This window comes from Nyctibius grandis, chromosome 25 (assembly GCF_013368605.1).
Source record: "Nyctibius grandis isolate bNycGra1 chromosome 25, bNycGra1.pri, whole genome shotgun sequence".
Classification (NCBI taxonomy): Eukaryota; Metazoa; Chordata; class Aves; order Nyctibiiformes; family Nyctibiidae; genus Nyctibius; species Nyctibius grandis.
In genome coordinates, this window is record NC_090682.1 from 2,421,806 (window position 1) to 2,447,003 (window position 25,198).

The 25,198-nt window shown below is 49.4% G+C and overlaps 1 protein-coding gene across 6 annotated transcripts in view; it reads right to left on the reverse strand.

Moving 5' to 3' along the window:
• SNX19 (sorting nexin 19) overlaps positions 1 to 25,198 on the reverse strand; it is a 119,145-nt gene that overhangs the window by 12,110 nt on the left and 81,837 nt on the right. For 5 of the 6 annotated variants that reach the window (XR_011049746.1, XR_011049743.1, XR_011049745.1 and 2 more), the window contains one exon: positions 6,674 to 6,834. The gene's annotated coding sequence lies outside the window, so the exon portion shown is untranslated. Of the gene's footprint in view, positions 1 to 6,673; positions 6,835 to 10,901; positions 10,952 to 25,198 lie in introns of those variants that run through there. The other variant, XR_011049749.1, reaches the window with a different exon arrangement.

A 25,198-nucleotide genomic window follows, 5' to 3' on the forward strand; every position in this document is an offset into this window, starting at 1 on the left:
GATATCAGTTCACAGCATCCTCTGGTTCAGTTACATGCAGCTGCAGTGCCCCATTTGGGCAGCAGCCAGTCGTTCCCTCTTAACCCAGCAGAAATATTTCCTTTCAGTATCTAATCGTTTGTTAAAAGTAGGCACCTCTATTATAACTATGTATCTGAATATAAAATCCTCACCTAAACCAATGCAAATGACCTGCAACAATACTTTACACAGCATTTTTTTTTACAAGAGCAAAACAAAGTGCTGGAAAGAAAGTGAAAAGAAGATATCAGAAATAAGGTGTCATTTTTACAAAGCCTTTTGAATCACAAGAAACTCACTTTTTCCTCTAGGAAGCCGTTACATCCCAAACCTTTGGCTCACGCTTACAGAAAACACCGCAGGCGTTACTAATGATCACTAAAATCTGAGGACCAAAGCATCCAGGCTGACACCTCCCTTTCTGCAAAAGGATTATGTTCATTCATAAAACAAAAAACAAACCACATGCCAATCCGATACCATCAGCTGGGAGGAAAATCATTCAGGAAACAAAGCAGCGAGCCTGGATTTCTTAGCTTCAAGCATATTATTCTCATTAAGGCCTTACATTTTAATGTAGACCCTGGAAACAGGCAAAAATCTGAGGTTCCCCCAAGGGCAAAAATCACAGCTTGGCTTTCAGCTGGGTCCCGATGAGAAGGGGGCAGCTAAGAAGGATTAATCAAGCTAGGAATTGTTATGAGAGCATTGATCAGGGGGAAACCTTCCCTTCCCTGCCAACTGCCCAAAAGGTGTTTTGCTGTAAAGTGGGTTATAGGGATACGTGAGCGGTGACGTGGGGATGGGAACGTGCTTAGTAGGGCTGTTAAAGGCTGGGCTTTAATTCCTCCCAGGGCCAAAGCCTGGGAGAACAGCTGAGCACGGCTGCTGGCATTTAATACCCCACATCTGCGTCCTTGCTGCTTTGCCGCGCGAGGACCAGCGCCGTGGGATGGAGACAGATGCGGGTGGCAGCGGATGCCATGGAGAAACCTCCCCGGTGTTGCTCTTGGAGGAGGCAGCTGCTCTTTGCAAGGGCTCCTGGGACTTGTTTCACCATTTTTTGGCAGCTGTGAGTTACCTTTACCAGTGCTTCCTCCCTAAGCTGCGACAGCAGGTATCGCTCAGCTTATTGGAGACATCCTACCTGTGGGATCGGGATACCCCAAACCTGAAGTCAACAGGGATGGGGAGCACCTGCACATTTGGAAGAGGAGAGGCAGGACAGACGGCTGTCCCCCAGGAAGGAAAATCCTTCCTTCTCACCAGATCTGCTGACTTTCGAGCTGTGGATGTTGGCAGAGACACGGTTTGCTCCTTCCCAGGACAGTGGTGATGGCCCGGACTCTTGGCTTCCTCACATCTGATCTGGAGCTGGTACCGGGGTATCAGATAAGAGAGTTGAGGGCTGTGCTCCGGAGCTGTCATCTCTGGCCAGGAAGGCAGAGCGTCACGGAGGAGCAGGGAGGGCTCAGGGACATTCAGGGCATAGGATGAACTCCACTCTCCCCCTCCCTGCACCTTAGGGGACAGCGAGGGCATCCTGTCTCTGCCTCGTGCCTCGATTTCCCCATCTCTGAAACAGGGATGGAGCAAAGCCTTCTGCTAAAGGGCTTCTGAGGTTTACCTCAAGCACAACAAGCTGTCGGGAGGCATGGATAACCCAGACGCACCAGCTGAGCACCGATGATTTTCATCACATAAGTAGGCACCAACGGCATTTCGCTTCTGAAACAGCCCGGTCCCTACGAGCAACGAGTCGACCCCCAGCCGGCTGCCAGCCCGACCGTTTCATTTCCCAGTCACCCCTGTCGGCCCCCACGGTTTATGTAACTTCACTTCACGTGAAGTGGCTCCGCTTCCTTCTCCCCGGAGGAAGAGATAACCAGCACAGAGGCAGCTGCCAAGCGGCACGCGGCCAAACTGAGCCTGAAACCAAGGGAGCTCGTGCTGCACCCCAGGACCCTCATTGTACGTGTGGACCAGCCCCTTTTATCCTAAATCCTCATCTACCCCGAAGAAACACACTTACATCACTCCGATCCAGCCAGCACTCCAGTGTAGACGAGTAAATAAATGCCCAAAGCCAAGTAAACCTGTTGACCAGGAGTTAGGCAAATGCAGACCAAAAAACAGACTTTTTTTTGGCCTCCTCCTGTTTTAAAACTGGAAGGAGGACGTTGGCAAACGCTCTCAGCGCGCCCTAAGAGCCGGACGACGGTTCTCTGGGACTTTCCTAAGAGGAAGCGGAGAACAGGCTTCGCTCCCTGTCACCACGCACTTGAACTCGAGTGGTTTGCACGAGAAATCACTTACACCTAAGAGAAATGTTCAAACACCAGCCCGACGATCCTGAGCCACAACCCTGCCTGAGGACGTTAGTCCCTGCCCTTGGAAAGATGCAGGTCTGAAAGAGACCAGCATGGCAACAAGAAAGGGAAAATCATTGTATATTAATTCCTGCTGATCCCAGCTGATTTTTCTCTTCTTGTTCTTATCAGGTCAGGAAACCCAAGCTGAGTCCTGATAAAATTCTAGATAAATAAAACCAGCTTCCCAGGGTTTAATCCTTACGACCTAGTGGCAAGCAAAATAGGCTCCCTGCTTCCACCTGGGCCTCTTACACCCCGAAACAGTTATTTGGGACCCCTCCTCACCCCTTCAACATTAATTTTTGCTTTTTTTGCGGGCTATTCATCTCACGTTCATAAAACACCCACCGCCTGGGCTCACGCAGGACGTGCATTTGTTGGGGAGGGATTCAGGCCAGCTGAATCCACCAAGAAGAAAAAAAAAAAAGCCCACCCCAGCCCCCAAATCTCTTATTTCTCCTGCATTTACAAATATATTCCAGTGGGAAGCATGAGGCCTCAGCACTGCCGACCCAGGGGCTCAGCACCCACAGGAGAGGGCAGAGACATCGGTCCCCGCATCCTGCACGGAGCTGACATCAGTTCCTCTCGGTTTTATTGACGTAGTCCCAGCTCTGGCCTGATTTTTTTAATTGCCTCGTAATTCCTGCAGCACTTAGGAGTTTTTATAAGCCTCCTGCTCTCTCCAAGGTCAAGAACAAGTGCCCTCAGCTCCCCCGTTTTCTTAATCACCAAACAGCGAGTGAGCAGTAAAATAGGAACGCGGAGGCCATTTCCCTACCCCGATGGGGTACGCGGGCTGTGCGGGGGACCACGGTTTAAAGGAGGAAAAATTACTCACAATTTAAGCAGCTTTGGGGTCTTCCTTGGCCCCCTCCATCTCTTGGTGCCAGGAGGTACCCAGGAAGGTGGAGAAGATGTTAGAAAATGAAACGTCCTTCATGCCCTGAGCGCTCAAGGCTCCCGCTTTGGGGAGGTTTTTGAAGGTTTTTTGGTCAGATGCTTTAGAAATGTCTTAGAGGAGACATAAGAAGCAATAAGAGGGGAGTTTAAACCTGTGCAGTTCCCCAGGAGAAGCAGGCCTGGGGGACTGCCCATGGGTGGTAAGAAGCAGGTAGGGTTTGGCTTGCTCTGTGGGAATTAGGAACAGGTCGAAGCTATACGAGCCTCTCCAAGCAGGGTGTAGGGGCTGGGCTGAGCCGAAGCCAGGCGAGGTTTTCTAGGGAAGGTTTCTCATTAAAACAGCCACCGTGCAACAACCCCGAGCACGGCTGAGCGCAGGCAGTACTGAGGGAAGGCAATCCCATCTCACGCTGGTGATGTCCACCTCGCATGCGAAGCAGCAAAAGTCTGTGCTCTGTTACGTGGCCAAGACATAGAGAAGGATCCCGCAGGGCTGGAGCCACCCCTGCTCAGGGCAGAGAAATTCCTCTGAGCAGACACCCAGCAGGCAGCAGCCCCAGGCAAACCTTCCCCCTATCAGAGGCGAGTGGTGGGGGCTGTTGGGCTCACTGGCCTGCTGACAGAACAAGCACCCTCAGCCCTGAAAGGGAAACGTGCCATCACACAGCCTCCAGCACACTGCTGGACCCCCCCCGTAATGATCCACCATAGAGTACTCTTGCCCCATCGCCGTGGTACCCGAGGCCATGGGGATGGACAGTGGGCACTAGGCCATTTGCCATGGGGGAAGAGACGTCAGGGAGATTGCACATGCACAAACACACACAGGCAGGGGGTAATTTGGAGGCCTGGGCTTATTCGGAGGGGCTAAGTCCACTCTTCCCGTGAGAAAGTCAGACTGGAGCTTCCAAGGAGCCCAGTTAAATTCAGAACTACCTCTTGATCCCTCAGCAAGCCCTTGGGTAACGCTGGAAAGGGCCATGGCTTCTCCTGACCCCTGCTCTCCCTGGGCACCAGGCTGAACAGAAATAGCACAGGAGACAGGGACTGAAGCAGAGAGGTCCCAAACGGCCACCCCCGTGTCCCGGGACAGAAGGCAGGGAGCCACTTCCCCGCACACGACTGTCTCCATCCCTTTACTCGCTTCCCGGGAGCGCCTCGTGCTGAGAGCATGACAGACTGCACGCGTGCATCGTCTCAGGGCTGCACCCTGGGAGCTGCTTTCACAGACACCCCCCCATCCCCTTCAGGAGACAGCCATAACGGACCCCGAGCTCACACACTACGTGGTTTTGGGGTAACACCAACTTCTCGCTGCCGTCCTACAACCCTACATGTATACAGCTCTATCACAGCACTGATAAACTCAAAGGTATTTACTGGTTGCTTGATTTCACGTGCTGGGGCTGAATAATTTCATCAGCATCTCAAGTGTCAACGAAGAAAACACATTTCTAGCTCTGAGACTCGCTGAGAAGCTCAGACATACCCAAGAGTGAGACAAAAATGCAGAAAGAGCAATAAAAATGAAATTAAAAAGAAAATCCTTCACGGGTTTTCAGCCAGTCCGCGATGCTATAAAGGTAAATCATGATTTGAGGACACCTAGAGATGGAGAATTACAGACTGTGTGAAAAGGGAGTGAATAAATAAGACTTTGTATGAGGTCTAGAGAGATAACTTAAGAGGAGAGCGAGCTAGACAGTGTTTTTCCAGCTGAATAGAGCTTCGCCAGACAGCGTTTTGCAGGCACGTTTCAGTTGGATGAAAACACCTATTCAGGGTTACGAAGCATTGCGTTTCAGGAGGGTTAGTCTCCTGCCTCAGTTTCCCCATGCCTCTGCTGACAGCTTTATTGCTGCTGAGGGCTGGGGGAGAGGTCCATGGGGCGACTTGGCCCTGCCCCATCCCTGCTCAACAGCTGCTGGGACAGGGAGAAGAGTTTCTAAGAGATGAAGGAAAAAGGCTCCCAAGAAAACCACGAAGCAACACGGGGAAATATCTCACGGGAAGGAAGAGCCAGGGCTGGGGTGGGAACAGCCACGTCGGATGGGATCACGGGGAGAAGGGATGGGGGTGGCAGATCTCTCCAGCCCTGTAAGCATCCCACCCACGCGCCGACATCTGCCACCACGGGGAGGTCCGGCACGGAAACAGCACCTGGTGATGGAAATATTTGGCCGTGCCGGCAGCCCAGGTAGCTGCTGGATGAGGCTGGGAAGGTTTATAAGGTGGGCTGTGGAAAACTGGCCGGCGGCTCCGCAGACAAAGCCTGCCTCCTTCCAAAGCAAACAGCGCCCGCTCCAAGCGCCAGCATGTGGGGCTGCGGGGTTCCCAGCCGTCACCGAGGTGTGGTGGGGTGTGAGGGGGATGCTGCAAAGGGAACAGGAAATCACTCCGTCCCGTAACCCTCGCTGCTCTGGCTGCTTCTGGGCTGGCAGCGCTGCTGGAGAAGGGTCCAGCGGGATGTTTCATTTGCACTCTCAGCAACAAGTCACCAGCCCAGAGCACCCAGGCCCTGTCCCCCCAGAGAAAAGTGCAAATGAACCAGTTTTAGGAAACCACGTTAAAAATTCTATATCTGACACGAGTTGTGCTCAAGCACTGAGGGCAGGACACCCCCACAGACCATCTCCCCATCCTCCCTCTGAGCGCAATTCGCTCGTGGTGCCCGACGCAGCCCGGCCCCAATAAATGCCAGTGCCCAGACGTGACCTAGGTGTGGAGGGCGGTGGTGGGCAATGGCCGAGGGCCAGCTGCCCCGTTATGAGATCCCCCGCTGTTCTCCACAAAGAATAGCCCCTTGTCCTGCCCCGACGGCTCCCTCTGGGCCAAGGGGGCCGGGGGTAGCGGGGCAGCGTGGTGTCGGGGACAAAAGGCATTTTAGTCTGGAGAGCCAGAGACAAAAGGGGGTCAGACAGGGCTGCCCCAGCCCTTGGCCCGTACCCAGCGGTACCAGAGCGATGGCTTCACGCCAGGGTGCTGGCACTCCAAAGGGCTGCTGCCCCTTCCCCGGGAAGCCTTGGTTATTCAGCTCCCAGGGACACCTGGGCACGAGCGGCACGCTGGGGGACAGCGGGTGAGCGAGGCGGGTCTCACACATCTGCCTCTCCTTGGCTTGGACAGGAGCGAGTCCTCCGGCTGCATGGCAGCACCTCACGCTAAGCAGGGGAGGCACCAGGCAGGCATTTGCTTCAAGCTGTGGCAAGGGTTTATTTTTCCAGCTAAAATAATTTCATTTAGTGGAATTTTTTTCCATGTCTTCTCCTGTAACCAGCCCATCCTCAGGAACGGCTGGTGAGAAGGATAGCACGACAAGTTAGAAGGCACATAAATAAGCAGGTAACAAGTTCACGGACAAAGCAAAAGCCACTCACCCGCTCGGGTCTCAGCGAGCCCTTCTCCTGGTGAAGGTCCTCGTCCTGAAAGCGCAAGCACCAGCTGGGATCGTCGTGGGACGTGCAAGGGTTGGATATGTGGGCTGAGCCATCCACTTGTGGTTTTGCTAATATCTCCTGAGCAGCAGAAGTTAATGAGGCTGTAGAGAAAAAAAAGAAATAGGTTGCAATTCTTTGTAACGAGGCTATACGTTACGTTTAATAGGACAGTTATGGTATGTCAGATACTGGCATGATTAAAACCATATTTATAAAGGATTAACAGCTTTGTAATGGCTACGTGTCTGTTACGAGGCCCCTAAATCTCCCAGAATACGTTTCTAATCATCTACACAATAATCATGTTAATAAATCAGAATTAGAGGTGTATTTGGGTGAGCACAGATTCCAGACTGCACCTGGTGGGTTTTTTTGTAGGGTAGAAGAGAGAGGGGGAAAAAACCAAAAGGCATAAGAGGTTTGAAGAAAAAACAGCTGCTGTTTGTGGAAATCCAGTGGCGCGTGAGCATGGAGAGACAGCGATTATACCTGCAAGTGCCACCTCCCTGGATCCCACCCGTAAGCCCAACCGCGCTGCCTCGCTGGTGCATTTCCCACCTGCTAAAAAACCCGCTGCCAAGAGAGAAACCTCCCCAGGGTGGGAGAAACCCTTTAGCTTGGAGCACGAAAGCACCCAGGACAGACTGCTACTGCGGCTGCTCCAACATGTTCCTTGCACTGGTGTTTGGTGGGTTTCTCGCCCAGCATCACGAGCTCCTGGGGATGGGTTTGGGGCAGCCGTACCCCGCTGCTAGCGAAACGCCCAGGCGCAGCGAAGGCATTTAGCAAAAATAAACGCCGGGGCAGAGTTTGAAATGTTTATTTTCCAACTCCAAGCCATTCATCCAGTGACACCGCTCTGTTCCAGCGCGTCTCCCTCTGTTTATAGCAGATGATTAATGAGACACAGATTGTCTTTAGCCCTGACGGATGTTGCAGTCACCAAGGGTAAGTATGAATTTGGGCTTGATCTCCCCCCTTTCTCCTCCCACCACGCCATCCTGATTGGCCTGGAGAACAGATTTCCTTCCCTTTCCATGCAATCAAACCAAGACTTTATGATTTTCTTTTTTTATGGCCTCTCCATCCACCCTCTGCAATCACTCCGCTCTTAGCTGGAACCTCCAGCTAAGGTTGGATGAGAGAGGAAGGGGGTCTGAGCTGCAATTAGCTCAGAGAGAGCGAAGGGACAGATCAAACAACAAATAAAGGAGGGAGACAGAGAGGAAAGGCAGAAAAGCACTTGGGTTTAGCCTGCCCAAAGCACGCTACTGAATTAGAGGGGAGCGATCTGCCAGGATGCGTACGGCGATGCTCGAGAGTGCAGCAACTGCCAGACACTATCACCACTGTTATAACAAACCAGCCTAAAACCAGGGTGATGCAGATGCCATTTCCAGAGGACACGGGGCTGTCCCTGCTCCAGAAAACGCTACTTACAACTTCAGCATCACCCACGTACTGAAAGCTGGGGCTGAAACTAGAGGCACAGGGGTCTAAACCACGGGTGCGGTGGCTAATTAGCCCCCACTAATCAAACATCACTAGGGAATCACACTGCATAGGGATGGGGAAGCTGTAAGAAAGCACAGAACATAAATTAATGAGCCCAATTAATAACAATAATAGCTAAGACATCTTGGCAATGGCCTTGGATTGAAACCAGCTTGAACGTGTCACCGCAACAATGCGCTTGCGTCCCCCCAGAGTTAGGGCTGGGGGCAGGAGCAGTTGACACATTTCTCCAGCACTCAAAGCTCAAACTGAAAAGCTGCCATTAACATTAAAAAGAAAAAATAGCTTTTTAAAAACTCCTTGCATTTCTATTTTTTTTTTCCTCCTTCCTTTCCTTCTTTCTGATTCACCCTTCTGATATTTTGCTTGGACTCCGATCCTAACGCATTCGTCCTTCTCAGCACATTTTTGGGCTGCTTCCACCATTGTTCTTGGAAACTTATTTTTTTTTTAAGGACATATATTTAGATACACAACCTGGTCTCCCACATTAAAAGTCCTACCTCAGGCTAGAAAGGGAAGAGCGTATAGAAAAGGGAATCAGGCCCCAGGCCAAGGCTGCTGCCCGAGGCGCGTCCTTAACTCATGCAACACACTCAAATATAGTTGCAGCAAGGTTTTGGGGCATGGTCACCCCACACCAGTCCCTGGCTAGAGGAGGCTGGGACCTCTCGATCGCTCCAGATCTCACATTTTGCCAATGAAGGGGGTGGGTTTGAACAGGCTGGTTTTAATAACCCACGAGCGCTCAGCCCGCACCCAAACATCTCATTTTGAAAAGGCAGGTTGGAGTCCAAGAAGCACTCACAGGCTTTTCATAAACACACTTTAATAATCTTCATCAAGAATTTTAATACAGAGCGAGCTGCCTGCCAGGAAATGCATTTACACTGTCAGCTGCCGAGAGAAATAGCACCGCACTGCTGCTCAATACCAGAAACACTCTCTCTCCCTCCCTCCGAGCTTTTCCTCTCGTCCCCTTTGTATGAAGTGTGGTGCTCAGGAAACCAGAGGGGCTAAAGACGCCGGCAGGGAGCCAGGCAGCTCCCTGTGGCATCCCCCGCATCGAGGTGCAGCCCCTTCGCCGTGCGCCCACCGTCATCCCGCTCCCATCTCTCGCCGAGCTGGACCTCGTGCTTCACCTCATTGGTTTTTATTTTTTGGGGGTTTAAAGGCTGCAGCCAGCATCTTCCCTCCTCTCCCGTTCGCCTGCTGAAGGTGCCGTTGCAGGCTCGGCGCAGGGCGATGGCTAGAGAAAAGCCACGTATTTAGACTATGGGAATAACAGGGGGTTTGCTGGCTATGGGTAGAGTTACACAAGCTTTTCTTTCACAGCAGAGATTAACGGGATGAGAAAACATTTCCTTGCTGGCTGTGGTATTGAACAATTAAAGGGATTAGTCGAGGGCTTTACCATCCTCTGGCTCACCAGGTTTTGGTTGCTGCCAGAGGCAAAATACCCAATTCGATGTACTCCCAACCCAGAGGGCTGCTTATGGTGGGAATCGGATTTTACAGCCTTTTTCCCAACAGCTGAAAACACTCCGGCTGTATCCACCCTCCACATGCTGCCCCAAGACACACAGCGCCCAGCTAAGCCAGCTCTCCCCAGGTACGGGTGGATGTCACCCCTCTGTGTCCCCACACAACTGCCCCAAAGCAACGTGCTACCTGCATGGAAGGGCTCGGAGACTGGAGAGGGGACAGGGGGAGGTTGGAGAAATACCCTGCAGTGACTTCAGCATCAGCAACTCCCTCCACACACTTCTTATCAAATCTTATTTTTAAACACCAATTCCTGGCACGTCGGATAGTTTGTCTATTTGTAAGTCTGCTCCCAAGTGACTGACAAAAAGAATGAATGAAAAAAAAACCCCAAATCCAGTTGAAATAAAATAATGAGATTAGAAATACATGCACCACATGGCCCCTCTGAACCTCAGTCAGCAGAGGTGGGGGATGCCAGCTTTCCAACACCATCACCTCCACCCCTTTCCTTGTCCTTGTGAAGTTCTTGCCTTATTTATTTGCTCGAGATCAGAAAAACTGGGGGAAGCCGCCCGGCTGAAATACCAACCTTTCGCCGAGCGTTTTGAAGTTTTAGCACAAACTGCCTTTTTATAGGCAAGGGTGCGGGGTGAAGAGGTAGAGAGAAGGTCATTTCTGCTTGAGGAAACCCCCAAAATGCTTTGGAGAGCTGAAGGGGGTTTTTCATCATGCAGGCAGCCCGTGGAGGGGCAAGGGACCGGATGGGTTTGGGGAAACGGTGGTGGGAAGGATGGCTGGGAGGTGCCTGCGTGGTTATGGCATGCCCAGGCTCCAGCTCTGCTACTGCCAGGGCAATACAGCCTGCAAGATGCCTTAATAATAAATAAGCCTTAAGTTCTTACTGATTTTAAAAGATGCTACTCCCCAAAACCTCTCCAGAGCAGACAAATCTCTCATTTTAGCAGTGGGATAATGCTTACAGATACTCCTTACTCTTGGTAATGCTCTTCTTCAACTCTTTAGGGCATCCACAAAACCACTTCCATCTCCCCCAGCACTCACCCCCTTCCCCTGCCCGAGGGATGCTGCAATTTTGGGGCAGTGTCCATCTATTTGCGTGTGCTTGCATGCTGCTGAGAGCAAACTCGAGGCCACGGCACAGAGGCAGCAAGATCCCAGAGGAGCTGGTGCTTGTGGGAACCGATGATGCCAAATCTGGGAGAGAAAAAAACTTATAAAAACCTTTACCATTGCCCCAGGACAATTGACTGCAACCAGGAGCTTCCTCAGCACAGAGGAGCTGCGGGCAACATTGGTCCTGGTGCATCCTTGCAGTGGCTTCTCCCTGTGCCCAGGGCATCCTACAAAACCCAAGCCCTAGAGAAACGCACAAGCCACGATCATGCACTGAGTGGCCACGGAGAAAATCCAGGTACCTGGTGCCTCCTGTCAAGCTCGAAGCAGCGGGCTGCATGGCCGCGGAGCCGCTGCTCCCCGGGGGCTCGGCTCTCCACCAGCCGGTAAAGCACGATGTTGTACCTTGTTTGTGTTTCTATGGTATTACCCTGCCTGCTGGCTCCCATCCTACAGCCCCCACCGGCTAAATCGCTGCGAGGCTAATTTATAACATGAAAAACGGCCTCCCAAGAGCAACTGCGGTTGATTTAAAATAATAAAAATGGAAATCTCAGATTTGATGACTAATCCCGGGAGACCAGCTTAAATTAGTGCTAACCAATCGGCCGCAGAAGACCAGAGGAAAATTCCTGCTGGACTTCTCTCCTCAGTCCACTCCCTGGCTTCATTTTCCATCCCCAGATCCTTCCAGCCTGCAAACATATACAGTGTTACCTCGGCAACTCGGAGACGAGATATATGTACATGAAAAAATGAGACAATCTCTTTCCTCAGCGATTGCCTGGAAGGTGGAAAATGTAAACCCATTCTAGTCTTAAAGCAACGTCAGCTTGTACGAGACACATACTCCAGCGTGCTCCTAAATGTGCCACCTCCCGCTCCCATGTGAACATAAATCATCAGCTTCTCACGGGCATGTCCCCAGAGGTACCTGTTCTCTCAACCCAAAGGGAGGATGCTCAAGACACACGGACTCACCAAAACACACGTTACCCAAAGGTGTTTTTGTCTCTTGCACACACAAACCGGCCTATTCCTCCATCTCCCAAGAGCCCGGGTTCACGTGTGAACCCCAGTTTAGAGGTAAGGACGGTTTCAGTCTAGCCTGGACCCAACAGACTCTGGTCAGCTGAGCTATTGCACATACACCATCCACTGGTGCCCCATCTGTACCACACTTGGTCTTTGAAAAGTTCCTGCAGTTCAGGGCATGAGAAATAAGCAGGCATCAAGTACAGTAGTTCAAAGCAGAGTATCTAGGCTGTAAGGTGTCCCATACCATCTTAAATCTTGCTCTGAGTCCCCGCTGCTCTGCACAGCACCGTCCTTTGCAGCCCACGGTCCCCTCAAAGGGCAGCGTGGCCAGCTGGGACAAGGCTGTCCTGCAATAACATAGTGAAGTGAGTATAGATCTCCCATCGCCACCATCCCCATCTCCCTGTGCAAGCCCTCTTTGGTGCAGTACCCACAGAATCACAGAGTCAACCAGGTTGGAAGAGCCCTCTGGGATCATCAAGTCCAACCATTGCCCTGACACCACCATGGCAACTAGACCATGGCACTAAGTGCCATGTCCAGGCTTTTCTTAAACACCTCCAGAGATGGTGACTCCACCACCTCCCTGGGCAGCCCATTCCAATGTCTAATAACCCTTTCTGAAAAGAAATTCTTCCTAATGTCCAACCTGAACCTCCCCTGGCGAGGGGGAGGTTGTCGCAGGTTATTCCCCCTTAGCTTTGTGCCAAATTAATCCTGACACTGCAAGTTTCATCTGCGTTATCAGCATGTTTTCCTCTCCAACCCCATACCCTAAGGACCTGCCCAACCTGCAAGCAATTAGAACACTGGGTCTCATGAACTCCCCATGATGTCTTGGCTGCAAAAGGACACGATGAAAAGACCAATTCCCCCCCACTCCACCTCGGCACCAGTCTCTGCTTCCCCGTGAGCTTTGTTGTGGACTGTGGCTATCTGAGTGCTCCTTACTGAGACGTTTCCCATCTGGAGTCAATCGCTTCAGCGGTCCCTTCGACCGGCAGGAATCCTGCCCCATGTGCCTGATTCATTAAAACATGAACAACTTATTACAAATAAGAAGAGGGCTCCAAAACAAGGAAAACAGCTGAGTGAAGAGGGACACTTGTGCGCGTCATGGATACAACTGGCTTCCCTCCAGCCATTCTCAGCACCCTTCCCCAAGTCTACCCAACCAGGGCTGGGTCCACAGTCCTTTTCTGCCCAGCCATACAGCACTTGGACTGGTGTAACTCGGCGATTGCGGGTTTTTGGGAAAGCCTGGGCAGGCAGTGCTTGCTACCTGGTGATGCCCCAGCTGCGAAACAGTTCATGAGTTCATACCCCAGAGATATCCTTCTGCAGGGGTATCAGGAGGACGGGAAACACCTTCTTCCTACTGCAAATGAGAAGTAGGATGGACTGGCCAGGGACATAGATTCAGGGGCTGTTGTCACAACAGAGCAAGAAGAACAAAACCCCTTTCACTACCCTACTACAGCATGACTCGAGGCTGGAGGCTCTTGGGGAGCCATTCCTTTGGCTCAGCCACTAAGTCCTACACCCAGGATGCTGTGAAAAGCTTAAAGTGAAATTCTGGCTCCTTCAAAAGGAGTGCAGGCTTCGCCACAGGTCTCAGCAAAGCCAAGAAATCACTCCTTGCTTCCAGCCCCATCATCATAATACTTAATAAAGTTCCTCTCCTGACATTTGCCCCACCAAACAAAGGATGTGCCTGTTAAAACCCACTGCTCTCTGTGCCAGGGCATAACCAGAAGCCTGTCTGCTCCATCACTGCACCAGCTGATATGAAATAACCTCATCTCACATCGAGATTGTCATCTGCAAAACCAGGATGGTATCATCACCCCCCCACCGCTGCTGAGACGTTCGGGGAAAACTGCCTTTGGGGGTGACTTTGAAATGCAAAACTGGGATAGCGGAGGACAGCACCTCATTACTCATAAAGACAAGGCGAAATATGCTTTGGCAAAGTGTGAAAAAAATATTTATATCCAAATACAACGTGTGCAGTTCCCTGCATGCTCAGGAACCTGAGCTGTATTTGTGGAGATGGCTGTAAAGGTAAACTGATTTCTGCCATTAAAAGGTGCTGGGGTGCAGAGAAGATGAAGTTACAAAGGGTGGGAAGATGTGATTTGATCTGCTTTTTAAAGCAGTAACAGTTTCACTGAAAAGCCTTATAAGCTGTAACGTGTAGGGTGGAGCAGGATTAAGATAATAAATAACTCTCAGAGAAGAAAAACGATGCCCTTTCACATGCTGGTAGCGTGTTATCGTTAAAGCCAAAGAAAAATAAAATAACTGTCTTCAAATATCCCCACCTTTCATCCAGAAGGATTCTTTTTAACTTGTTTTACAAGGATAATTTTTTCTACGGCCACCTTGGGGCTGGAATGCAGCAGCAGCTTCGCCACGCAGGACCGCGCTGCAGGAGGAGAGGGAGGTTTACCCCGTTAAACTGATGAGCTGGCATCGCAGTGGTTATCGATAACAGCTTCTCTGGAAGGGTAATTAAACACTATTGAAGTGCTGGCTGCGAGGCCAGTCTCTAACAGAGATGAGGGTGATGTCTGATCCAGGGGCTGCACATCTTAGAAACCAGCTCAGGGCACAGCCAAAGAGATGATCCCCCCAGCCCTGCTTGTCCCTTTTTTCCTGTATTTCTGATCACTAACCATTCCGAGTTTCCACCACAAGACCTGTTCCACCTCTGAACAAGCCTTTTCCCTTTCAAGATAAAGCCTTGAGATCCAAACCCTAGCCCAAAAGCGAGGGGTTTGCTTCCCCTAAAGGGGATGAACACCAGATTCCCAGCCGCATCGCTAAATCAGTAGCTATTTTCTCACCAGCAGCACTGATGAAGGGCAGAGGTACTACTCAAACCTGCGGATCGATACTTGGGAATACAGACCCAGTACCATGTTAAAATGCAGGTGGAATTTTAGGTAGTTGAGATGCATTTCCTTAAACTGGAATTTAGGCAGGAGTCCAAGACTAACACCCCCCCACACCTCCCTTCTCGCAAATAGTGCCGAGGGCTCTTTAACCACCACGAGTGGTCGAGGCCTGGGTTAATGTCTTATCCATAAGTTATTCACTATTTCCTTTTAAAGACAAAATACTTGGAATACCTCTCTTTCTCTCTTCAAATTGCAGTTGTGGCAGCTACAAAAAACCCTCTGCACTATTTCCATATGCAGCACCAACACTGGGAAGTGTCCGTTTCATGGGAGTCCCACCTCTTGAATTTTTATGGGAACTCCAGCGTTATCAAGTTTATAGCGGCGCTAATGCCAGCAGAGATAAAAGCAACCTCCTTGTTACCGTCAGAGCTTGGTGGGGCTGGGAAAAGGGGCTCTCTGGACTGCTGGTCACGTCTCAGTGTATCCTGGGTAGGCACATCTCCTGGTCCTTCCATCGAGGTGACATCAGGGGGATGATGTCCAAGGGGCTCCCTTGGGAGTGTGAGCTGCACCCACTGTCCCAAACCAAAGTCTGAGTACTCAAAGCAGCTGCGGGAATCTGATTTTGCACTGAAATAGTGTCCCATCTATAGTCAGTGACCTGGCTATTATTCTGGTCCTGAACACCTTGGAAAACTGGGAAGGACTAAGAGCACATCTGGATCCATCCAACATCTCCAGCCTGCTCGGGAAATTATGTCTTCTTCCCATGGCAAAGTTTGATTAACATTTTATTCCCCCCCGCTTCCTTCAAGTTTTTCAGACCTTTGCTGAAAAAATGACCAGGGAAAAGCCAAAAACATTTGTTTTCTGGCACCAGAACTCCTCTTGGGAGGCTAATTCCCACGTAACGGATCTCATTGCTTGAGAGATACAGCGTTAGACACAGACAAATGGAGCAGGCAGACCGAGCACTGCAACGCCCTTCGCAGCACAGAGCAGACGGGGTTTGGCTGCGATGATCCGAAGCCTAAAATCGTGGCTCTTTTTGGCTCCCGGAGGTTAACATTTTCCCAAGTGCCAAAGAGCCTTTAATCCTAACGGGATTTAGGGCTTAGTTTCTTAAGCAATTTGGAATCATGTCCCAGGAATGATTCGCACGTATCGCTGCAAGGCTTTGTGCACGGACTGGTGGGGATTTAGGGAACACCACCAACCATCTCCTCCTCTCTTGCAAGAATAATTTCACGTGGATGCTTGCAGGTAACAAGGATTGGGTCTTTGCTTAGATGGTCCCAGTGCTACAGGGCCCCCCCTCTTTGATATGAGCTGCTAATAGCTACCGTAACGTTACAGCCGCTACCGAGGAGCTGGAAAGGCCATTGACAGGAGAAGCTTTCCATCCATCCAGAGCACAGACATCAGCTACATTTTTGGAATAGCTCAAAGCAATGGGGACTCCAGAGATATATCATTAAGAGGGGAAAGAAATGACATGGAGTTTGACGTCCTGCACTACACTCAATGCTATAAAAACTATATATATCCATACATGTGCATGCATACATATATCTACACACATAAAGGAGATTCCTACTCCTGGAAAAAGTGCTCAGCAAGCCCAGCTTCCCTTTAAACACTTGGTAAAGACATCAGGCACAAGGGTAGGTAAATTACAGCAAAAAAGACTTCACACAAATTCCTGACAGTGGCTTTTCCCCCTCACTAAAAAGGAGAACCATCTTCTGGTCTTTCTAACCTCGTCCTTGTGAGGAGGAAAAAAAAAACCCAAGCAGATAATAGTTTCTCTACAGGCATGCTGGGAGGGGGTTTGCAGGCTGCTAGGTGCTATGGGTGTACACATTCACATACCAAGGAGCACAAATGTACACCTCAGCCTTCCCCATTTACAGATGGGGAGCTAAAACGTGAGGGAGATGCTTGCAGCACTCCCAGGAGGAACCACCAGTTCTGAATGCTGGGCTTTGTATTTCTGTTGCACTCAGTATTGGCTGTAAACCCTCTGAGTTATGGTTTCAGGTGCATTTGGAGCGCCTCTGCTCCAGCTATTTACAAGTCACAGCATCCCTCTGACAAATGATGAGGGGCACCAAGGTCCAAGAGGAAAAAAATTGCCCAAGAGCACAGTATTTTCATGAATTTTCATGAAAGATGAACAAATGTTCACGTTGCTGCCCATTTCTTTGTCTGCCCTGCATGTGTTTCCAATCTCCAGCAATACGTGAGGACAGCACATGGCAGCCTGGATGGGTCTCCTCCATCTCCCTCTCCTACGTGGTGTTCCTACAAGACATCCCCCCCCGCCTCCTCAGCAATTTGGCAGCACTAGGACATATTGGTGTCACTTCACTTGTCCCTCCCCATCCTGCTTAGTCTTGCCTTGTCATGGCCAAAATCTTGACCATCGTGAGCCCTGCCATTCCAGCTAGCAAATACACTCAGGTCAAGGGATGTAGAACAGCTCTTCCAAGGCTTTAGCACCAAAAACACGCACAAGGAGGCATTTTCCCTACCCTATTTTCACGTTTCTTGACAGGAATGGCAGCAGCTGCGGTGAAAGTGGAAAAGAAAGGCCTGGCCTAGAGCTCTTTGATATGTTGGGTAAGCTCTCCTAAACACCCCTTTGCGTTTGGATCGAGGATCTGGGTCACTTCTTCGTCTGTCAAGAACTATATTTTGGTTTTGTGAGAAGTGTCAGTGAAAGAAAAAAATGTTTCCTTTGATATTTCTATTTAAAAGGTTTCAGGCTTCCTTTGAAAAGAATATGCCAGAACCTTGCAAGAAGAAAAACATCCAGGTTGGACATTTCTAACAGAAAACTTCTATTTGAAAAGAATTTTTTCCTTCTCCCTAGGATCCCTCTCATCTTGTCTTCCCCCTCCCTCTGCTTCAGCAGCAAATTGTTTCCATCTCCAGATTAGTGCATACTCAGTCCAGACAAATTCCTTCATTCCTGCCAGGTGCAGCTTTAGTTTCGCTGCAGAAGCCAGTGGATCCAGAGGAAGATCCCCCAGCTCACTCAAGACATTTCACCACTCTAATCCAGTCCCGAGCATTTATCAACACCAGCTCAGGAGGTTGGGTGGGAAATACCTGCTTCAGCTCTCCCTGCCACCTGACTCCAGCCAAGGATCTGAATACTCAGATGATTTTGCCTTGCACACTCGAGGCAGATAACCTGACGTGGAGGCTGCTCTGTGCAAGATCTCTCTCCAGCTGGCTCTTGGAGCTTTTCCACTTTGTGCAAATAATAATTCAGTATTCTTGAGTCTCTGTTGTCCTATGGAGACCATGTTCAAGTCTTCGCTTTGCTACCACACTGCCATCAGGAGCTTAAAATCCAACAAGGCAGGTCTGGAGAGGCCTAATACCTTCTGTTGTTCACAGAGTCAGTCCAGATTTGAGCTTGTGTTGCTCTACTTCTGTCCCAACCCTGGACACCTCACAGACCCACAGCCACCCAAGGCTCCAAATCCTGCACCCTCAGCAGGATCTGCTGAGGTTTCTGCAGCCACCTTGGCACTAAATCCCTGGGAGAGCTAACAGCACCCAAAGGAAAACAGGTACAGGGGAGGGAAGCACTTTCCTAATGGTCCTTCTGTTTTTCCATTCTGCAACACAAAGCCATGAGTCTTCTGCTTATTTTCTTGCTTGTGCTCGCTGCCTCCTTCCCCAACACCCTTTCTCCTTCCTAAAAGTCACAGTCCTGCCTTATTTGAGCAATTACAATTAATAATCTTCCCTGTTATTGGTATATAACAACAATATATTGGTATATAACAGCTTTTAGAAGCATTATTATGCCTCAGCAGAGCTTGGATGCTTTAGACCAAAGCAAGATCTGGCCCAATTTACCCACATCCAGCAGCTCCAGCAGCAGAGTGGAGAGGACAGAGATAAAGCAGGGGGTGAGGCCAGGGGCTGCTCCTCAGCTGTGTCACCTCTGCTTCCCCACTGGGAAATGAGGAGCCTTCCCCTCCAAAGGGCTTCGGGCTCCCCAGATGAACGGCACTATTGAGACACCCGTTACTAAACACATCTCCAGCTCCAAATCCCTACTCAAATTTTTTTTGGATGCTTCGAGTCACCAGTAAGAGTTTCCCTTGTTTTCATCTTCCCAGCCACAGCAGAATGCTCTTCTCCTGCCAGGCTAGCCATAAAAACAGGAAAGGCCAGAAAAATCACCCAAAAAATAGGTGTAACGCCGCTCACAGCCACCCTTCCACCAGCACACACGGGGGCTGCTGCACCCACCGGCTATTCTGCAGGCAAATCGCTGCTATTTGGAGACTGAAAAGGAGAAATAAAGGCAGGGGAAGGCTGGACTGGTCATCCTGGGTACACCTGTACGCGTTTTTTTCCCTGAAACATTTTCAGAGATCCACAAATAGCACAAAGCATCACAACTTCACACTGGCTTTGCAAGTTGTTCCGAAAGGAAACAATTTTGAGGGAGTAAAAATAGTCCCTTTGGCTTTTTTTTGGATGACCTAGGCACAAGGTTTGGTTTCTCTCACGCCTGTGATTTTCTGATTCAAAGTAGATTGCCACTTCTAAATTTTCACCTTTTAAATTTAGTTGAAAGAATCAGAAATGGAGAAAAAAAAAATCCCCTATGGACCAAAGCAAGTCTTGATTCGATAAGAAACCCTTCAGATTTTTTTTTACTAGCTGAGAAAAATGAACAGAATTATTTGGACTGAGCCACAAGCACTTTCTTAATTATTCAGCTTTTAGGAACTGCCTGTAAACCACAGAAACCCTTATTCACACAGGTCAGGCTTTGTATACCTGACCTGGGCAACCTCGCAGAAGGCAGAATTTAAGACTTCCTGAAAATTAAGTCAAGCCAAGCTCTTCAGATGGGTCCTCGCAGTCACCAGGCACCTGGGAAAACGCTTTAACCTCAGCCTAAAAAAGCTGCAGATGCCACGAGGGGGTTTGGTCTGGGATTGGCTTGTACGAGAGCTCAATGTTTAATGAGATGACAGTATTAGCTCAAGTTTATAAATTGGTTTTTAAACTGTTTTCATGCAAAGTTTGCACGTGTGGGAAGAGCAGATGGGCTAAGGTTTGGTCATCCTGGCTATACGTGATGGCTCGCGCTCAGCATCCAAGCCCGGGGGTGTGGGAATTGGCAGCGGTGGAGGTCGGAGAGGGGAAATTTGGGTGGACCCTGCGCTGAAAAGGTGGTCGGGCAGCCACGGGGCTGACATCACCCCCCGCTTACATGGGGAGCGGGTGATTTAAAGCAGGCGTGGGGCTGGGTGGGCCTGGGCGCTAATTCGGTGGGCTGCTGCCTAGAGGAAACCCACCCGAAATCACACCCAGGGGGTTCAGGGCTGAGCTATCCAACCAACCTCCAGAAGAGCCCCGGAGCAAGCAGCAAGGTAAATAAAGCTAGGGGCTGCTTACTGCAGCCACCCATCTCGGGCTCTTCCCCAAATATTTGGGAAATATCTGACACTTGAATAAATTAACTCCTGCTTATGGGTGCTACCTTATTTTTTAAGTTATCTTTTTTTTTAAGTTTTTTTTTTTTTAATTATCTTTTTTTTTTAAACCATGACTGTCCTCCAAGTGGGTTTGCCCGATCAGAAAAGAAGCTAGAACTTATAGGTGTGAGCAAACTAGCTTCCCCTTGAGAAATAAAAAAGCAAACGCAGAGCTCACGCCTGTAATTTGAAGGGACCTTTTTGCTGAACATAATAGGTTTGTGGCCTCAGTGGTTAAAATAAGGGAAGGAAAAAAACAAAATATATATATAACAAAGCAGGAGAAACTCGCAGTTTGGGTCAAAAGTAACTGACTCTCTGGAGAGTGTTCAGAAAATAAGCCAAATATAAACAAACCAACTGCTTTGAGTCAACTTAATATTTTCTCTGATTTAAAACAGTATTCTGTTTCACTTTGATTCATTCTTTTAATTTGGCAGTTTCTTCTTTTAGTTCAGTAGAACATTTTATTCCCTTAGTTCGGTCAATTTTTGAAAATCTATACAGAAAGAAGGGTCAAAAGGGTTTATTTTGAAAAATGTCAAAGCAAAACATTTCTACATCAAAAAAAATGACCCCCTTTTCTGGCCAAAACATACTTGCCCAATTAGGCTGGTATTTGTGAGTCATTTATGCACATTTTTTAGTGAATTTACTATTTGTCAAAGAAAAAAAAAGGTTAACCTTCGTGTAATGAAAGCACGTGTACCTTGGGTTCACATAAACATACTTTATGAAGAAAAGGTACTGGAAAGATCTTCCACTTTGCATTTGTTTCAGCATCTGCCCCGGCACAAACTGGATGTAAAATAGAGGCGCACAGATAAAATACCTTCCCATTGCCTAAATTAAAAGAGGAAATGGTGAGTCCTTACACACTATTTGTGTAATTTTTGAGTGGTTTTTTGAAGTCTCTGCTACTGAGAAAGGAATAATGGTGAAAACAACTAGGGTCCACCTAACAGCACCCAAAATTTAAGCATCTCCAGCCTCTAGACTTAATAAACCTCAAGTCTGGGCACTTGTGATCTCCAAATAACTCTGGGCAGCTGCGGAGGATGAGGTCAACCCGTGCTCCCTTGCACAGGAGAGATGCAGACACACGCTCCGGTGTTTAAAGTGGACCTTTCTGGTCCATTCCCTGTAGACCCATCCAACTGAAAAGCATTTCTGGGGAGAAAAAAATCCCTGCTAGGACAGCTTAAAAAATGTCCATTAAATTATGTACGTGCCTGAATGCAAAGTTAAGGAAAAATAAGACCAGAAACACACAGGATTATGGTTTTCAGTTGCCTGGACAGTGGGTTGGAACTAGATGATCTTTAAGGTCTCTTCCAACCCAAACCATTCTATGATTCTGTGACCTGAAAGCAATGCTTGAGCATGGCCACGTTTACAAGACCACTGGAGCACATTACAAGGACAGTTTGTCTCCACAGAGATGCAACCTGCCCCCAAAGAACATTTGAGCAGCTGGGCTATTTGCAAGCAGTAATTAGAGGGACCACCATGACCATGTAGGCTGACACCAACATCTACCCCCCAAAACAGGGAGCTCTTTAAAGCTTTCTTGGGTTAATTCCACATCTTCTGCCTGCAGATCAGACAGAAAACAGCACAGCTCCTCTCAAAGGAGGAAGGACAAGACCTCCATGTGTACCGAGATGCTGTGGACACAAACAGACCCCTTGCTGCTTTCCAACTCTCTCTCTTTCGCATTGACTAGCCCACCACATAACATAAACACACAGCCTTGCTCTAAATCTTTCTTCCAAGCACTCTGTTACAGGACAGGAGGCTATCTTCACTAAGATTGATCAAACCCCCCACATTTGCAGGGTTAATGGCATAAAAAGCTTTAGATTCAGCTGTTCTGAAAACAAGTTTCCATCTCCCCCACCCCCTGAAGCTCCCTCAGCTCAACCAGCACTTTGGTCTCCCCTGAATAATTCATGTCTTTTCCCAAGGTGGCTGTTTTTCTTCTTCCCATGAAGGCAGCCCATGAATACACCTGCTTGTTCTTGATTTTGTTAATGAATAATCCTGAATTATCCATGAAATGCTAAATGGCACCATGATCTCATCAGGCATTAACCATGCATGAGACAAGCTTAGCAACCAGGCAAAACACAGCAGCCCAAACTGGAGACCACTTCAGACAAAGATGGGCTTTCTGGGTATTTAGCAAGGCAGGAAACAAAAGTATCTTCCCTGGCGATAAGGACACGAGCACCAGGAGAGATGAAAGAGGCTCGGATGGGGCTGGGGCTGCATGTGTAGCACTTCAGGATTTCACTCCCACCCTGACAAGCTTCATCAGACTTGGTTAAATCCCATTTTTCTCTGCCATTCTTTTTCCTTCTCCTGCCTGCTGCTTGTCCCATCTTCCCCATTTCCAGGCTGTCTGATGCTGTAGAAGCATCTGTAGGACAAGACTAACGCTTTCTGTCAAGGCTTTTTCAAGGGCATCATGGGCAGAACAATCTCTAGGTGGGGAAATTTTTTAACTCAGAGTCAAGCAGCAGAAAAATTCTGATCACTGGTTTATGTATTGAGAAAAAAACCCAATTAAACACTGAACACCTTTCTTCTCCCTTTCCCTCCCCTATTCCTAGTCTCAGTTTCCCATGTCTTCACTACAGGTTACACCATCTGTCCCAACTCCTTCAGGCAAGGTGGCTGCAGCTTGGTTTTTAACCTGTCCTGGCTGGGGTGCACAGGCTCCTCGATGGGCTGATGTCTCAGTGCTTAACAAGGTGTTAGGGGTGTTTCAGAGCTGGCTGCGAGCAGCTGGGACCAGCACCCAGCAAACAAACTGGGTGCTCACACATGGACACAGCAAATCCTGTAATTTATTCTCAATACAGGCAGGATAGAAGTATCTAACCTCCTCTGGTCTTTCCTTCTCACTGAACTCCCGACCCAAAGGAAAAACAGCACAAGAGAAATGGTGGAAGAGCAGGGTGGCAGTGCCTGACATCTTTGCCTGCACAAAGGGGCAGCCGCACTGGGGAAGGAGGGCTGGAGCAGGGACCTGCAGGCACAGGACCATCATCTTTCACCAGTAAGGAGCCCAGCAGCTCCTGAACCCACCTGGCATGCCTGAGAGGTGGGTCAGTGTTTGCAGATGGGAAAACTGAGACACATGGTCACAGAGCGAGGTCACTAAAGCCAGGATTAGGCTTTAGGAGGTCCTGGCACCCACAGCAGGGCTCAGCCCACCCAGCCTCCTGCAGCAGGCTTGGGTGTCCTCTCCCAAGGCTCTGGGGTCCAAAAGGACCACCCCACCTCCTGTGGGGCATTGACCTGCCCCAGCCCTCCATCCACAGATGTCTGACAACGTGCAACATAAACCACTGTGGCCCTGGGTGGTATCAGACAAGAGATAGCAGGTTATGGGCTCTCCAAACCCCTTACAGACACCAACTTTAAATGAAATCATGGGAGCCCTAGAAGCTCCCGCTGTCCACTGACTCCATTCAGAGCAAGGGGCACCCAAGATGCCCTTTGAATTACTCTTTGCACCGATACACCACAGCAGAGAGACGGCGCTGGGGAAACTGAGGCGCTGAAGGAGTCACAGACTTGCCCAAGACCAGAAGCAAACCCTGCAGCAGGGTTGGGCGCTTCAGCTGCAATAATCCAAGCCTTCATTTAATCACAAAACCACTTCTCCTCTCTGCCCCAGGAGCCTGGTGTGCTTCATTCCCATTCTGATCAAAGCCAGCGTGAGCTGTAAAATAAGGACGGTTTACAGTTATCTAATCATCGGCTTTTCAGTCCCTAGACACGCTGGAGCCAAAGGTTTGAGTCCCACCAGGATTCACAACGTTGTTTTGCTTTAGGAGGTTCCTTTCTGATGAGAGCTCTCTCACTGGGGAGATGCTTCCTAAGAGGGAACAGACAGGTAGGTAACTGCAGCCTGTCCCCAAATGGTCTCTTTTTCTGTACTGTTTTGAGGTCTATGATCTCCATCCTCTGCTCAACAGACACCCTTATGCTCCAGGTCCAGGTTCTGCAAAGCACTCAGCATGTTTACATGGGAAGAGGCTGCTGATTTCATATTTAAACAGGCCCCAATCCTGATATCCCATGCCCTGTGTGCTGACCCAATGGCTTGCACAACACTTCTTGATCTGGAGGAAACGGAATGATTAATGCTAAGCTTTTGCAAGCTGTTATGAGAAAGCGATTGTGTGAAGGAGAAGGGCTTAGCTGGTAACTTGTAAAGCTCAGCCTTACTCACATTAACCCCACTCTACCAGTAAACCCTTGAACACAACCTGCTCCTTCTGGGCTGGGCATTAAGTCCTGCTCACAGCTGTGCTAGGAAAGCCCAAGCACAATGCACAAAGCTGGAGCAGCTCTCCCTACTTAAAGCATGTCCCTAAAGACACAAGCACACCAATTATCCCCCCTCGACATTATTTTGGTGCCTGGGCTTACTCAGGTAGCTAGAGACAGACTCCGGGAGTGTTTTCACACTCCAGGACTTTGTCACAGAGCATCTCTGCTGACACACCAGCCAGCCCCTGCCCTGGCACCCTTTGGACCAGCACTCAGCAGGGCAGCAGCAGCTCTTTGCACAGGTCTAGTCACCTCCTAAGGCTAAAACAGGATTTCCAAGCTTGAGGTGGAGTGAGAAAGTGGCTGTAAAACCCCCTTTACTCTTACCTTCTCCCTCTTCAGTGCAGGGAAAAGGATTTTATTGCATTTGTACATCAGCCTGCACAGGGGGGCTTCGATCTCTTTGAAGCCTCCAGCTGATACTTTAGAGCCTCACTAAACTCCCATTGATCAGGAATAAAATCAGAAGTGGGGGTGGGGGAAACCAAACCCAACCATCAGGATGTTTTGTTACAAAATAT